At 32.0% G+C, this 12,091-nt stretch overlaps 2 protein-coding genes and 1 long non-coding RNA gene across 3 annotated transcripts in view; 2 read left to right on the top strand and 1 right to left on the bottom strand.

The window, feature by feature from the left end:
* The window catches only part of LOC143051550 (uncharacterized), a 576,970-nt gene that overhangs the window by 238,144 nt on the left and 326,735 nt on the right, over positions 1–12,091 (bottom strand). The window lies entirely within an intron of this gene.
* LOC143051961 (uncharacterized) overlaps positions 1–12,091 on the top strand; it is a 353,125-nt gene that overhangs the window by 174,553 nt on the left and 166,481 nt on the right. The gene's annotated exons all lie outside the window — the stretch shown is intronic.
* The window catches only part of LOC143051566 (uncharacterized), a 425,778-nt gene continuing 415,110 nt past the window's right edge, over positions 1,424–12,091 (top strand). The window contains exon 1 of the long non-coding RNA XR_012970836.1: positions 1,424–1,503. This is a non-coding gene — a long non-coding RNA (uncharacterized LOC143051566). The remainder of the gene's footprint in view (positions 1,504–12,091) is intronic.

Genomic DNA, 12,091 nt, shown 5'->3' with positions numbered 1-12,091 from the left:
CATAATGCATATACAAAAAAGAAGATGTGGTATATAAAGGCTACAAGACATTTCTTGACAAGAGACTAAATGACACATGAATTAACAACTAAAGGTAACCGTGCGGCCTTTAACCATGAAAACTAACACATCCCGTATAGTCAGCTATACAAGGCCCAGACAAGAATCATGTAAAACTATGCAAACGATAAAAGTAACGGCTGACTTTATGAACAAAAAATGTACCTGTATTTTATGATACATATAATATAGAAAACAAAAATTCACAGAGGAAAACATATATTTCGATTAAGATAATATATATTTTCAAATGTCCCCAAACACATATATAATAAGGGGAGTAACTATAAGTGATTTATATTTAGACTAACCAGCCATTCCTGTCATACAAACACATATATAATAAGGGAAGTAACTCTAAGTGATCTATATTTAGACTAACCAGCCACCCCTGTCATACAAACACATATATAATAAGGGAAGTAACTCTAAGTGATTTATATTTAGACTAACCAGCCACCCCTGTCATACAAACACATATATAATAAGGGAAGTAACTCTAGGTGATCTATATTTAGACAAACCAGCCACCCCTGTCATACAAACACATATATGATAAGGGAAGTAACTCTAGGTGATCTATATTTAGACTAACCAGCCACCCCTGTCATACAAATACATATATAATAAGGGAAGTAACTCTAGGTGATTTATATTTAGACTAACCAGCCACCTCCTGTCATACAAACACATATATAATAAGGGAAGTAACTCTAAGTGATTTATATTTTGACTAACCATACAAATGAAAGGTTTAGCAAGGTAATAAACCAGCCAACCATGCAAAGCGGCCGTTTTCTGTGGTCCGACGAACGGCCAGTTTTTGAGACGTTTCATTGTTACAAAGTGTCGACTATAACTATTTTTTGTTGTTGACATTATTCCTATTATGTCTGTTTGTTTTGCTCACAGATTGTTGTCAATATAGTTGAATTATATGCAACTGTCATACAAATGAAAGGTTTAGCAAGGTAATAAACCAGGTTTAATAAACCATTTTCTAAACAAGGAAATGTCTTTACCAAATAAGGAATATAACAGTTGATTTACAGTCGTTTTATGTGTTAAAGGTTTTGATTTTGTAATTTGATAAAAAAAAACTTTCCGTGTTGAATTTTCCTATGTGTTCAGTAGTTTCATTATTTTATATTTTGACAGTGCGCAAATTCGGATTAATACGTACAAAGACTGTTTACACCTGTAATCATATTAAATTTTCTTTTTTAAATACCTAAGGTAAAATATTACCAAGGACATTGTATGTTTGTTCAAGCGGATATATTTTAAATAAAAAGACAAATAGCGTGTGTTTTATCTTTACACAGTAACTACACACGACGTTATGTAGTCTGAAGTTTAAATTCTAAAATGGGATATAATTGAACGGTTTGATAGTGAATAACTCGCATATTGATATTTGACGGAAATTTAAGACAATTTGAGGTAAGAACATTTTGTTTCTGTCTTCAGACAATAGTTTGTCTTTAACAATTAACTTCTTAATATCTAACAGTGGAAAGTCATCTATATTTAAATGAGATATGTAATTTTTTTCTTCTACATAAAGTAAAAAGTCAGGTTTATGAAAACTTCGCTATTAAAAGAGAGTTTCTGCTTACAAGGAAGCTATTAAACCAAGAGTTCCAAATGGTAAAGTTGAAATCATCCCTTCGTAAATTTTACGGACGCCATCACGAGTTGGTTGATCGTTATGGAATAACCGTTTCACAAATGTTCCTTACGTCGTAACTACAATCCCCTACCCTTTCATGAATGTAACCTACCGCATTAGACTATTTACCGGATTTGTAATCACATAAGCAACACGACGGGTGCCACATGTGGAGTAGGATCTGCTTACCCCTCCGGAGCAACTGAGATCACCCCTAGTTTTTGGTGGGGTTCGTGTTGTTTATTCTTTAGTTTTCTATGTTGTGTCATGTGTACTATTGTTTTCCTGTTTGTCTTTTTTCATTTTTAGCCATGGCGTTGTAAGTTTGTTTTAGATTTATGAGTTTGACTGTCCCTTTGGTATCTGTCGTCCCTCTTGTAAACACTCCTTTAAGTTTCATTACATCATTCGGTCAGTCAGATGTTTTTTGCTGATCGTCGATTGTTCTCTTTTTATAGAAAACATTTTATAATTTCTTAGTTTTTAAGGTTCTATGTAGAAAAAAAACATGATGCATTGCTGCATCCTCAGTGTATGTCTATCTATGTCGAAAAATCAGTTCCACAACGACATCCTCTTTTCCTCTCAAGTCTAGAATACGTATACGTAGGAACGTAATGCATTCATAGACCCTCAATGGTTTAAACAAATTAATGTAAATACAGAGAAATGTCTAGAAGGTTTTTATGTATGGTATAGTCTAAAATGTTGATGTTAGTAATAATCAAAGCATTGTCAATCAACTAACATAGATAACCAGGATTTTAATTGTATATTTGGACCAGACGCGCGTTTCGTCTACAAAAGACTCATCAGTGAAAATGTTAAAAAGACCAAATGAAGTACGAAGTTGAAACGGAATGATGAGATAAATAAAACAACAGAAACAATTACAAATAAATCTAACATAAAAGAATATATATATGAAAATAAGGATATGTGGAATGATTCCAAAGTTTAACAGAAGTGGATGTTTTCAATTATATCCCTATTGTATGCCTACTTTGCAAGTACCATGGATAGTTGAAGTGGCACTACAATATAGATAGCAATACCTTATTTTGAGGGAAAAAGGTCTGTCAATCTATTTATCATTTACATTTAGTCTGTACCGCGCGAGATTTTAAACATTCCGCAGAGCAGGGTAAATCTTTTATAAAATAAGACCATCGACAGCCGTTATGATTTCGTTACAACTCGCAGAAATAAAAGATTATATTTTAAGTGTACAGAAAATAATTCGATTGAAATCATTTAAAGTTTTCTGAAATGTTTTATAAAATAAGACCATCGACAGCCGTTATGAATTCGTTACAACTCGCAGAAATAAAAAACAATATTTTAAGTGTACAGAAAATATTTCGATTGAAATCATTTAAAGTTTTCTGAAATGTTTACGTAGCCCAATACTTCTTTTAAATACTTAAGGTGCAATATAACTGAGGCATTTATGTTTATTCATGCGGGGACCTTTAACAAAAATCACAAAAGGCACACAATGTGTACGTGGTCGATAGTTTAGTAACGACACTATTGTTAGGCTAGGATATAGTATTTCAAAATCGGGTTTTGTTGAAAGGTTTCATATTTTGTTTTCGTATTCATTATTGAAATATGTTATAAAAGTTCTTACTTTAAACACAATAGTAGGAAATACTGTGCTTAATGATTATCAAAAAAGCTTCGATGTTTGAATATTTATTCTAATTAAATGTGGAAGGCAGTTTAGTTACTAACATATAAGTCATTGTGATTTCTTTTCATTTGTTTACCCCTGAATATATCATACTATCTGTTTTTGGAAAACAAACCTTCAGATTTTGTGCCCTGTTTTTGACCTTTTAATCTTGCAGATACGATGTTCACTTATGAGACTTTTTGTAGACCAGCCCCCCTTCTGGGGGTTTTATAAATCTGCATTATCTACTGCACAATAACAAATTAAGCAGTTGTTATAATTCAAGAAATATAAATGACTGTTGAGTAGACACGTTGAATATTCTCGTCAAAACAGTAAAATAGTCTACTTACTAGTTACTAGTTATTTCGGGGCCTTTTATAGCGGTATGGGCTTTGCTCATTGTTGACGACCCTACGGCGACACATAGTTGTTAATTTCTGCGTCATATGGTCTCTTGTGGAGAGTTGTCTCTTTGGCAATCATACCACATCTTCTTTTGTATATGAAATGGAATATATTGTTGATAGTCAGTTGTATCATGTTACATGCCATTCAATCCTTATATATACGATAGATATTCTGTGTTATACGTTTTGTAGATATCAAAATGAATAAAACGTTGTCGTAAACACTCAAGCTTTAATTATTTAACCTAAACTAGAAAGGACTATTTTACGTAAGACTACAGTTTACAAAACATTATATCGTAGCTCTTATTTTTTGTTGATGTTTGTATTTCTTACCTCTAACATTTTATTTCACCTTATCTTGTTTTTCATATGAATCAAGGATCACAATTATTTAAACAACATATTACATTTGGTTCATGCTTTTCAATACAATTCCCCCCTTTTTCTTGTTTACCAAACCTGACCAGAAGCATAAGATAAAATTACCTCCAACACACTGGACCAGTTAATGGGTTATTTTTATATATTATTTTCACATTTACAATGGTGTCGAATAATAAACTTTATGGTTCAGGTCTATCGTTATAAAGACTCTGTATAGTGTTAATAAACATGATAAAGGTGAATACAGAGAGAGGATAAAACAGACCTAGCCAAAGCCAAGTTTTTAAATTTGGTTAATATGGCATATTGTCTTTTCTTTTTGAATGGTTCCTAACTATTAAGAATTTGGATATTTATTAGTTTGAAATATTACGTTGCTATCTATCTATTGTTGAAGAATGTTTAATTAGTCTAGACATATCTTGCTTCTGTCGGCGGTTTTGTTCCTCAATAATGTACACTCAACTCTTACTTCATTACATGTCGGTCTTAACAGTTAAACTGAATAAAGGGTTGACAGCTGCATTGCAATGCTAATTCATATGATCGATAACGAAAGCATAATTTCGAAATTACTGACATTTCCAATTACTGGCCAAATAGTAATTAAAAAATGATTGCCGGCAAAGGTTAAGAAGTAAGCTTCTCAAATTGCTAAAACTTGTTATCGCTAGCATATAATTAGAAAATGTAACCAGAATGAAATGTTCATAAATAGTATGACAAGTCTGTTTACACATGTAACTACACATACTATACTTCTTTTAAATACTTTCGGTACAATATAACAAAGATCCTGTTTGTTTATTTAAGAGTAACATTTTAAATATATAGACAAATCGCGTGTTTTTCATTGATTGCTAAGTAACTAGACGCTACATTGGGTACAATAACCTTTTAAATGGAATTTAAATGAAAGATATACTAATTTATTACACACATATTAGAATATAAAAAATGTAATTGAGAGCTTGAGGTAAGAATATATTATATCTCTCTTCGTCACATAGTTTGTCTTTATACATGTATTACTGAATATGTAATAGTGACGTGATATGAATGTTAAGGTACTATGGTATTTTCTCAAAATGAGAACACAAGGAAAGAATAATTAATGCTTTGCAATTGCACAAAATTTTATGTTTATCTTTTAATCCAATTGCCCTTTTAATTGAATAATTTAGATCTTTTTTTCGGAAGGGAAATCTGATTTTTGTTTTGCTTTTCGAATTCCTTCCTATCGACTTAGAATTCAGATTATACGGTGCTTTCAAGACCCCCGGCTTAAAGTTAAACGGACCGTAAAGCATGTGTACTAGATATTAAAAAAAAACCACTAATACAAGGGTTAACGTCATATTTGCGCGGACCATGACGAGTTATTAGTCACGTAACATTGAATCTAAGAATACTGACGTCCTTGCCGAAACATATTATTAGATAAACACATGATTTTATAGGATTTTGTGAACAAATCTATTTTCACTTACATTAAGTCTGTACAAAAGAGCAGTATCCGCCAAAAAAAAAATAGAGATTTGAAACATGTAAATGTACAAAGTAAAAAAACAATATGCAATGAAACCATAGACTGCCGTAAAAAGTAGCCTATGAATGTGTTGCATCTCGCAGAAGTAACGAAGTTAAAATTTTGTATAAGTGTATTGAATAATGCACAGTTATACCCCAATTGGGTAGAAGGCATACATACATCAATGAAATAAGTTAACAAGTTATAAGTGTACAGGAAATATTTCGAGTGAACAAATATTAAAGTCTTTGTCATTGTTTTCGACACCAAATAATTCTGTTAAATACACCAGGTGCGATTTAAAAAAGAGCCATACAAGTTTATCCATGTGTGGAAATTTTAAATGTATATACAACAGACACATTGTTTGAGCGTAATAGATAGTTCAATGACTAATAACACTAGAATCTCACATTTTATATTCGGATGTCATTTAAAGGTTTTAATTTAAGATATGGTAAAGAGAGCTGGTTTTTTGTCTCTCTGTATCACATAGTTTGTATTTAGCCATGTGTTATTGACGATTATTAATTTATTAGGTTTGAGAATGTATTAAAAGTTTGTATTTAACGTTTGTATTTAAAGTTTGTGTAGTTCTTCTCACTAAATAATAATGCAATCTCAGAGATTTTTAAGTTTGTCAAGCAATTCATAATATTGTATTCCTTTCAACATTTACATATTTAATATTCCTGCTTTTCTATTGATAAAATACATTATAAATATATATCTAAACACACTATCATATCGACAAAAATTTTACGTCAACTGTTCCCTTTTCAAACTTCGAATAAAACTTGATAAACGAAGAATAGTAATAAGACATCTGTGTTTATCAGTATCAATATTTTCACTTTTTGTCACAAAATATTTGATTTGATTTAATTTTTGGTGTTTAACGCCACTTTTAAGAACCGCATTTAGGCTATTTCGTGGCGACCAGTTTTTATTGGTTGAGGAGACCGGAGTGCTCGGAGAAAACCACCGACCATCGATAGGAAAACTGACAATTTTAGTCAATTAAGATTGGAGTCGAGTGCACCCATTGTGCAATTGAGAAAGATTTCAAAAGACTAATTGTAGTGTGTCATACGTGTATTTCATTACTATGGGATCACTGTTGAAACTCTATTAACCTGTCACCATGTACTTTATGTACAATAGAAGGAAATAATTGTCAATGTACCTTCAATAATTAAAGTCCATATTGATTTAAAAAAATGGATAAGTAATATCGTTTTTTTACATGGTATAGTTAGGTTGGTTTTTTTTTCATTTATATTCTGCAAAACACAAGTAAATCAGTTGTAATGATTGATGAAATATAACTGACAGGTCAGTAGACTTGTAAGAATCAATATGCTTCGTAAAATATTAGATTCATTAACAGGGACCTGTTAGTCGCTTCCTCTCGTCGAATATACCTTTCTAAATGTGTCGAACTGTAAGCTGCAGGGTTGATATCTGTCTTTGTATGGTCTCTACAAAATGTAAATGGACGCGAATTCAGAAAGAGGCTACTGTACACTTTCCAAAAGTAATCTTTTGGAAAATTGGAATGTAATAGTAATTATTTAATTCTTTCTTTTCTATTTGGTCATAACTTTCTAAGAATCGGGACGATTGCATAATCGCACATTGAGAAGCCATCTGTCTGTTAGAAAATACTGCATAATGCTCTAATACTTACTGGTTTGTGTTGCTTTGTGTAGTCTTTATATAGATATAAGAAGATGTGGTATGAGTGTCAATGACACAATTCTCCTAACCAAGTCACAATTTGTAAAAGTAAACCATTAAAAATCAAAGTACAGTCTTCAACACGAATCATTGGCTCACACCGAACAGCAAGGTATAAATGGACCTACAATTACATCTGTACAATCATTCAAAAGGGAATCCAACGGTCTAATCTATTCAAAAAAACGAAAACAAGAAACACTTATGAACCACATCAACAAACGACACTACTGAACATCATATACCTTTTCTATGTTGCATTGTGTGTACTATTGTTTGTCTGTTTGTTATTTTTCTTTTTTAGTCATGGCATAGTCAGTATATTTTCGATTTACTATTTTGAATGTCCCTCTAGTATCTTTCGCCTCTCTGTTACCACAGACGTTAGTTGTCTGCCTCCATGACGTATTCTTCACATCTACATTCAGGCAAATTGTCCAACATCAAGACATCTCATCGAGCATACCGAGTCTCATGCATAAAACAGATCGCCGGAAAAGGGTGAGATTGAAGCTCCTGATTTTGTTAAAATAAGTAAGACGCACATAATAAGGCAAATCTGTATTCTTTTCTGTATGACAAGGTTTACTGCTCACAAGGAAGCTATTAAACCAAGAGTTCCAAATGGTGAAGTTGAAATCATCCCTTCGTAAATTTTACGGACGCCATCACGGGTTGGTTGACCGTTATGGAATAACCGTTTCACAAATGATATCGGATAAGGAACTTACGTCGTAACTACAATCCCCTTCCCTTTCATGAATGTGACCTACCGAATCAGACTATTTACCGGCTTTGTAATCACATAAGCAACACGACGGGTGCCACATGTGGAACAGGATCTGCTTACCCTTCCGAAGCACCTGAGATCACCCCTAGTTTTTGGTGGGGTTCGTGTTGTTTATTCTTTAGTTTTCTATTTTGTGTCATGTTTACTATTGTTTTTCTGTTTGTCTTTTTCATTTTTAGCCATGGCGTTGTCAGTTTGTTTTAGACTTATGAGTTTGACTATCCTTTTGGTATCTTTCGTCCCTCTTTTCTTTTACAGTTCTATATGAATAATTATAAAATCGTTTTACATCTGTTAAGATACCCGATATACTTCTTTTAAATACTTAATGTTCTATACTTATGATTTATTTATTTTTGTGGGGACCAATTTTCCTGAAATGAGGAACATGTATTTTTGTGGATTTTTGATTTCGTGGTTTTGCCATAGTCTGCACACAATCCTACAGAAAATTTATAATTCGTTGAACCTTTAAATTCGTGGTATTCCTTTAACAAAGAAATTCAAGAACATTGGTATCCCACGAATAATAATGAATCCACAGTATAATAAAGAGTCATTTATGTTTGTGTAACCGGAACTACGCTTACAGAATTGCAAATAGTGTGTTTATGTGTGATAAATATATAACTTATATTCGTTTAGTCCGTTTACATGATATGCTTCGTCTTCACCCACTTGTTGTTTCCATTTAAAACAAAGAGTAACACTCATGCTTGAATTACTTAAATAAAAGAATATCAACCTACGTCACATACCCCTACACCAGGACGACTTGATACGAACTCTCAGTTATTTAACATATTTAAAGGAAGCATTTAGTTATTTTCATCAGTTGGTCGAGTTGGCACACCTTTATTCAGTGGGATTTTAACACTTTTCATAAATAAGGCTAGTTGTCAGACTGGTTGTTCAATGTGATTTACCCTTTTTCATAAGTGTGGCGAGTTGATAAACAAGAGTGGTGCGATTTTTTAGAAAGTGGCGATTTAGTTTTGGCCGATTGGCCAGTGGGGCGAGTTGACATGGTTTTATATTAAAAAATCGGGTTAGGGGGTCATAAAGGGTATATATTAATATATAGTAATGTATAAAGTATATTCAAACGGTTGTGTGACGTCACGTTCTAAACTATATTTTATGAATTGTAAATGGTTTTTCGTCTAATCTTAAACAGCTGGGATATAATATAGTTATCCCATTCGGACTTGGTGTGTCTGTGTTAGATCACCTTCTGGCCTCCGGCCATCGGGGTGATATAATACTGACACACCGCGTCCTCATGGGAAAACTATTACTGATAGCTCAATGTGAGTTTTTGAAGTGGCATTTGTGATGTTAGGTTCAAATTGAAGCAAACAAGAAGTAAAATAATTTACCTTGCAGGATTTTTACCTTACAAAAAACACCAACTTCATGAAGTTGATGGAAAGTAAAACTTTTTTTTACAAATTAATCAATATCTAACTTAATTGTCATGTTTGCACTCAATAGAAGTACATTTGATATGTATTGTAGAAAACAAATTAAGATTTTGTAGCTGAGGAGCCATAACACAAACAATAGGGTGAATTAACCTTTTAAATATGTGGTTATATTTCACGTGACAATAGCTGTATTTATATAATAATGTTGTGTTAAACTTTGACTATGCAATATAGTAGCCAGGATGAGAGATAAAAATGCATGACCCGAAGGGGAGTGACCTATTGTCTCTCACCCTTGCTACTATATTCCATAATCAATGTTAAACACAACATTAGTATCATTATTATAGTGACTGTTTACTATTTCAAATAGTGCTAATTGTGTATTTCTATCTAACAGTATCATGAGTATGAAAAGAAGCTCTTTATGTTACTCTGAATATATGTTTGCTGTCTTAAAGAAAGTTGATTTTGTGTACTTGACTGTTAGAAAGAGTTACAAATAAATAGATTCAAAAGTATGTGTTTTGACATGAAATTGTTGATTTGAACTCTATCTGAATATAAATCATTCTTGACTAATTACACAAGTTGAATTATGCTTTAGTTGGTTCTAGAGGTTGTCTTAAACTTGCTATGAGGCACCTATATTTTGCTCATGGTTGAAGGCCTGAACTCATGTTGAATCAAAGATGAAAAAGTTACCAGAAAGGCATCGTGTCATAGCTTTTTTTACTTTCAGTTTGGATTTTGTCTAAACAAGGTTTACTCCACAACCCTTCCATTTCATTCTCATTAACATTTTCTATAGTACTCAATAACTTACAACTAAAGTATTCAAACAATTTTAACTTCAACGGCAGTAAGGAGAAGTAAACAAAGAACAAAAACGTTCTAACAGAATCTATAGTATTTTAAAGCCTCTTAAAATGTTAGAAAAATTTAAATAATAACTTCTATTTCCCCCTTATTCTTCAATTGTAATAATTAATTAATTGTCAGGCTTATAAATCCAACCCACTTGTCTGTCAAAGCAACTAAGCTCCACCTTGCACGTGAAATTCAAAATGATTGACGTGAAAATGAATAGTCTGTTGCAACAGGAAGGCATACTATTTTCGCATAGTGCAGTTAACGCTATATATTTCTTTTAAAATTTTATCATAGAGGGACATTCGCACAGGAAGTATAATAATGCTAAGTAATGTCCTCCGACTAAATATTGAGTATGGATCATATTGATATCACAGGTAAACTTGTGTCGAAACGGTAGTGAACACATTTTGAAGTGCACAGCAATACATTTGTTTTGTGGTTATTTGCAAAATACTCAACTTTTCGATCTCTCATGTGCGTATCAAAAATGTAATCTTCTAGCTGTTTCTTTACAACATTTACAACACAACCTGAAAACTGTTTGCGAACATCTTGTCATGTAATTGATAATATGTAGAAAGTTATGAGTAAAACAATCATTTAAATGTTCACAAGGTAAAGGGTTTTTATTGTCGACTGCTGTTAATATGTTTCGTTCTTCCTTTTAATCCATCCACTAACAGTACCTTTATATTTGATGTTTTTGAAAATTTGTCAAATAATGTTTCTATGTGTCGCTATAGCTTCACTGGAATATTTAAGCAAAGTGAAAAACTATAGAGATTTTCCTTTCCAACAGTGCATAGTAGGAGTTTGTACACAGTTGGCAAAATATACAGATGGTCTTCTATTCTATCCTTATCCATATCATCACAGTTGGTTAATTCTTTTTTGCATTTAGATTTTTTTTTCATATTCTTCATCTTCTTTAGTCATATTCTTCATTGTTCGTGATACTAGCATTTAACAATAACCCCGCCCTCTATATAAACTTTCAGTATTTACTTTTAGTGACACTGCATTGTGGTAAATTGTTTTTTGAACAGTAGGTATAATATCACAACTTGTTTAGTTTTTGTACTTCTTTAAAAACGAAGAATAATCAATTATGGTAGTGTTTGTTCAATCGTTCCTACACCAAGTAATTTGTCTCGTAATTTTGTTTTGTTTCTCAAAATATCAATATCTCACATGATTTTACAAGAAATTTTAGATTTGTTACTGGTTCATCAAATTTTTAGGATGATTTAGTGTTATATTTTGTATCTAGCAGTTATCAAATGTTGTTGAAATCACTTTATAGGATGAATTGCCCCAGGCCGTATTAATTAAAAAAAAACATTTGTATTGTTTTAAAAAAAGCTATATCTTTATATCAATCTGTTTGGAGCTAAATATTAAAAGGGTTTATTCCTGATTGTCCCACTTTTAAAAAATTTTGAGTTCTGATTGTCCCACATGAAAAGTTCATATTGTCCCACATTTTTTTATGAAGTAAAATGTTCTTAGATAAACAAGGT

This window comes from Mytilus galloprovincialis, chromosome 11 (assembly GCF_965363235.1).
Source record: "Mytilus galloprovincialis chromosome 11, xbMytGall1.hap1.1, whole genome shotgun sequence".
In the NCBI taxonomy this organism is placed as follows: Eukaryota; Metazoa; Mollusca; class Bivalvia; order Mytilida; family Mytilidae; genus Mytilus; species Mytilus galloprovincialis.
The sequence above is the reverse complement of the archived record's forward strand: the minus strand, read 5'-3'. Positions and strand labels throughout refer to the sequence as shown.